The following is a 6000-nucleotide window of genomic DNA, read 5'->3' as shown; positions in this document are numbered from 1 at the left end:
CCTGGGAAATTGTCCCTATTGATAATAGTTTGTAGCTCTCCCTAAAGCTATTCTACCTAAAGCAATTCATCTTGCTGTTAGCAGAATTGTCTTCCTAAAACATAAATCTGACCATGACACACATTTATTTCCAATTCCTTAGTGCCTATCAAATAAAGTTCAAGCTCTTTGGTTAGTTTGGCAATCAACGTCCTTCACAATTTGGCCATAATTTATTTTGTTTTCAGGTTCCATTTACCCCTAGGTCTCTTCCAATGCACCACTCTACTTCACACTAAACAATTTCCCCAAAGATACTGTGTACTTTTAGTCTCCATCCCAATCCTACCTGGCTGTTGTGAGGGTTTTTTGTTTGTTTGTTTGTTTCTTTCTTTCTTTCTTTCTTTTTTAATAATTTTTCCATTCAAATCTATCCTCAACAGAGCTAGATGACTGCAAATGCACACCTGACCATGTAATCGCCCACTGGTTCCCCTTCACTTGTAGGATAAAGTTCAAACTTTTTAAACTGGCTTACAAGGCCATCCATGATCCAGCCTCTTCTTACTTCTTTTTTTTAATTCTTTTTTTGGGGGGGTAGGTAATTAGGTTTATTAATTGATTGGAGGTACCAAGACCTTGTGCATGCTAAGCACACACTCTACCACTGAGCTACACCCTCCCCCTCTTCTTACTTCTTTAATAAATTCCTCACTTCTCTCTGCCTTGCATTTCATGTTCTGGCAATTCAAACTGTTTGTAGTTCTCCACTTGCACCATGCCACTTATCTCTCTGGCTTCCTGGTGCTCTTCCCTCTAAAAATGCTTCAGCCATCCCACCCCCTTCATCTGCCTGATTCCTTCACATTCTTGAACCCTCAGCTCAAGTATCATCACCTTCAGGAAATCTTCCCTGGGTTAAGCATCTTTCATACAACTTCCTATGATACAGAATATGAAGCTGTATCACAGTTTTTAGTTCACTGTGTTATAATTATATTTTTGTGTGCCAGTGAACCCATTTGATCCCTAGCTCTCTCTTAGGGAGAGACTCCATCTTTTCTCTCTGTGTATCCCCAAGGTTTAACAATATGTGATACACAAGAGGCCCTCAATAATTTCTTGCTTGTTAAACTAACAAATAAATGAACTGCGTTCTATCATTTGACTGTTAAACCAATCCTCCTCCCCCAATCCAGCAATAAAGTAGTGCCTTGAGGAAGAAAAGAATCTGCTACAAACCCAGTCATAAACATATTTTAAGAAATTTGTCAAATTTGGCTGACTGTTTACCATGTGTATATATTGCTTCTATATCCAAATATTTGGCCCAAAGGAAATCTTCATTGAGTGAATTGACTGTTCTAATAAAGAATAACCTATATTCTACATAATTTCTTATTGTGATTATCTGTATCTCCCACAAGACTAAGAGCTTCTTAAAGCTCCACACTCAGTACAATGCTTGACACATAGTCAACACTCAATAAATACTTGTTGAATAATACATAAGACATATATTCATGCTGTTTCCTCTACCAAAAATGCCTCTTCTGCCACTCTTTTTGCACCTAAAAAAATTATACTTGTTCTTCATGATTCAGCTCAAATGTCAACCCTTTCTGTCTCAGCATAAAGCAGAAATAATCACTTCCTCCTCTGGGCTACTATGGTTATTAAACATGTAGTTCTTGTAGCATCTATTACATTGTACTGTAGTTAGTTAATTTTAAGAACCATCACCCACTCCTTGTGAACCCCTCAAGAGCAGGAACTTTGTTTTATTTACATTTGCATCTCTATGTACTGTATCTAAAAATTGAGGGCCCCCAAAAATAGTCTGTAAATTAGATTGAAGGGGGTAACAGTAAAAATAGAAAGGAGGAGATAGATATGTGTTATAGCAAGGGATAGAAGCCAAATCAAGAGAAATTTCTAAACAAAGTAGCAAGAGAGAGGAAAGGGAGAAAATCAAGGGTGAGTAAGATTTTGAACCTGAATGACTAGAATAATTGAGTCATTTAAACCTGAATAACAGAAATGAAGAAATGAATACTAGGCACAGGTTTGGGCAGGTGTGAGCAATTAGGATTTTATTCAGTTTTAGATCTCCTGAGTTTAAAGTTCCAGGAAACATCCAGCTAGCATTTAAAACCCAAATCTGAATTTAAAATGCAAGAGATACAGGCTTAGCAGCCATTTATCCTTGGAGCTATCAGGATTAAGTGACACGAAAAAAATGTCCACATTTACCACATTGGTTTTAGTAAAAAAAATAATAAAAAGAAGAAAAAGAAGGGGGTGCTAAATATTGGAATTATTTACTGATGATATGATGGTCTAACAGGAAAAGTATAAAACAAAAGCCAATAAAATTATATCAGTCAGGATAAAAGATGACTACACAAAAATCAACTGCTTTTGATATAACTGTAACAACTAATTAGAAAATGCAATAAAGAAACCTATTTAGAACAATAGCAAAACTATAAAATACTTTTTAAAAATGTGTAAAACCTATATGGAAAAAATCAGAAAACTTCACTAAAGCAAATAAATCTTTCAAATTCTTGGATAGGATGATGCAGTATTCTAAATAAAACAATTCTTCCTACATTAATATCTAAATCTAATTTTTATCAAAAACCTAAAGAAATTTTTGGAAATGCTAAAAGTTAATGCTAAAATTCCTCTGTAAGAGCATATCCCAGAAATTTTTGAAAAAGAATAATGAGAATGGGCTTGCTCTACCACAAAGCAAAATTTACATAAAGCAACAGCAATGAATGCAGTCTAGGAACATATCTATGTACATCTGGGGATTTAGTATGTGATAATGAGACAGGAGGAAGAGGGCAGGGAACAGCCATTCAAGGAATGACACAGCAATTAGCACCAAGGTGATGGAAAATTCAACTCCCAACAGGCCTTGAGGCCCAAGACAGCAGGAGATTTCACTTCCAGTAGACCTTGAGCTTCATTATACGCTCATCACTCATCATAATATATTAACAAGGTAATGGCACTCCCACAGGCACCATGACAGTTTCCAGGCTAACCATAAAAGGTCAAAAAGTGGGCGGTGGCCCAATTTCTGGGAATCCCAATCTTTTCCCCAAAAGTAGTTGGAATAATTCTCCCACTTGTTAGCATATGAAGTTACTGAGCCTATAAAAACTAACAGCCCCCACACCTCGTGGCCGCTCTCCCTTCAGAGTGAGAGGGCCCACAGTGTCTATGGAGTATGTATCTACTTTTACTTTAAACTAGGCACGCAACCCCCACACCTCGTGGCCTTTCTCTTGCCTTCTGAAACAGCCTGTACTCTGTCTATGGAGTATGTATCTCTCTGAATAAATCTACCTTTACTCAGCTGTGGCTCACTCTTGAATTCTTTCCTGCACGAAGCCAAGGACCCACACTTGTCCAGGTGAGTCCCAAGGACTCAACCTAGACCTGAGACACGCCATCCTCCCGCCCCACATTCTTTTTCCTGTATCAATAATAGTGGTGTTTCAAATAAGAGGGGAAGAAAATGATTATTTAATAAATGAGGTTAGTAAAGCTTTCTATTCATTTGGGGAGAATTAGAGTCTATTATATACAAAAATAAATTCCAAACAGATTGAAGATCTCAATGTAAAAAAGAACATACAGAAGAATAGAAGAAAATACAAGACACATGTGACAATACTGAGATAGGAGGAGCTTCATAAGCAACTCACAAAACACAGAAGCTATAAAAAATGGCAGCTCTGACTGCATACAAATCTAAAATTGTACAATAAATGACAGCGTAAATAAAAATCAAGTGTTTTTTATTAAAATACTAATAAGTACAACTGGGATAAGATACATTAACAAATTAAAGGATTAATATCCATAAAGAATAAAGAGTTCCCTAAAATCAATAGCAAAAGAGAATCCAAAGAAAAAATAGGCAAACAGGCAATTCAAAGATAAGTACAAATTTCCAATAAAACATTTTTAAATGTTCAGCCTCACTAGTAATCAAAATAAAAACAATGCAATCTTCTATTTTTCTCAGGTTGGCAAAAATAAAAACAATCAAATACTTGTTAATTGTGCATTCAGTGCTACTCAGGAGGGTGTAGAGAAATGGACTCTCTTAAACCCTATAGTGAGAGTGATTGCAAATTGCTTCAAGCTTTTCTGCAGGCAAATTATTATTGACTATTAAAACTCTACATTAAAATCTATTAAAATGTTCATTTTATATTTAAGTATCTATTACAATGTTACACGTATATACCTCATCATCCAGCAATTGCGTAGTGGGCCTTACATAGCCTATTTCCTTCTGTCACACCAGACATCCAAACCTCTCCTTTATTATAATTTATGTTAATTTTCATGCAGCTCTCTTCTTCTAAGATAACCCAATCTCTCACTCTCTTTACCCTCCCTAATTATTCAACTGTGTCCTCTGGAACTCTACTTGTATCAACATTAAACTTTGTCACATCCTCAGTCTCCTCCCTAAATGTTCCCTTCACCTTCTTGTTCTCATGAAAACCTCACACTTCCCTGAGCACAGTGCTTTCCCTGAAGCCTTCTCAAGTGGAGGCTGCTTTTCTTCCACACAAGTCACACCACTAGACTTGGAGGTAAAGTGCCCTCCTTGTTGCCCCTGTTCTCATGGGCATTTCATTCCTCATTAAAAATCACCTTGCTGCTGTCATCCCAGACTTTGCTATGAATCTTACATCTTGCTCTCCAAAACTACTGCTGTCATTCTTGGTGACTTTGATTTTCACGTGGATGACCATCGAACCCCTCTAGTCAATCAGTTTCTCGACCTCCTCACATCCAATGATGTTCTTCTCCAGGCTGCCTCAGCTGCCCACTTCCACTGCCATAACTTAAACATTGGAATCATTATCACTAAGCCACCTCTCAATGAAATACTGGAAATTCAAAGACAATAGAGCAATGCCTTCAAAATTCTGAAGGGAAATTATTTCCAATCTAAAACTCTATACTCAGCCAAAAAATCAAGGGACAGGGTAGATGAAAGACATTTCAAGCAGGCAAGATCTCAAATAACACTGGAGATTCTCATCCCCCACCCCCACCCCCAACATATACACACAGAAGTGTTATGCTTTGACCTATACTTGAGAATTAAAGGTTGGTCATGGTGAGTTTAAAAAATATAGGGCAGCCCATTCTGTCTGGTCATCTTTCTGCAGAATGTTCAAAACCTGCTTCACGCTACCACAACCTTGCCAGATGCCCTGACTGTTGTGAACCCTGTTTCTCAGGACAAGTGGCTTGCTTTTTAATCAAAAGAAAAAGCCTTGAGTTTATAATTTGTCAATTTTCATGATGTAAATATTCCCATTATGGCCAATTTCAAGCTGCCAACATGACACACATTTTCCAAGAATATAATCATCAGCAAGTAGGAGCCGGCTCCAGTACACCACTGTGTAACACAGCAGCGCTCACTTAGGACTTCGCCCAAGAATTCCTTCAGAAAGGATTCCTAGAAACTCTTAGGAAAGCTGAAGACAGGCTATGCCCCAGACTCTTCCTCTGAAAGCCTTTATTTAATAATGGCAATACTGCCCTTTCCTAATATAGTGAGATAAGTGCTTGCTACTCAGTTTTTAAAAATTAAATGAAATACATTATACATAGGTGGTTAATATGTAAAGGGAAAAAACAAAGAAATGTTTAAAACAGAAGGCAAGATAGTGATTACCTCTGGTGGGGAGGGAAGGAGACACAGCTGAGGATGATCCACAGATTACGTTCTGTTTCTTAAGTTGGATCACATGTGCCCAGGGGTTTATTTTTATTATTGTGCCTATACTATTTTAATATATACTTAATAGTTTAAAATGTTTAAGTAATAAGAATAGAAAAAAGAAAGAAAACACTTAAAAGAAAAATTGTGTATTAAAATAAAATGCAGTCGGATATTTCTACATAATCTTCAATTGGGAGGGCCTTCCTTAGCAAGAATCCAAACACCAAATTTAAAAGATTGATAGA

Source organism: Camelus dromedarius, chromosome X, assembly GCF_036321535.1.
Source record: "Camelus dromedarius isolate mCamDro1 chromosome X, mCamDro1.pat, whole genome shotgun sequence".
NCBI lineage: Eukaryota > Metazoa > Chordata > Mammalia > Artiodactyla > Camelidae > Camelus > Camelus dromedarius.
The sequence above is the reverse complement of the archived record's forward strand: the minus strand, read 5'-3'. Positions refer to the sequence as shown.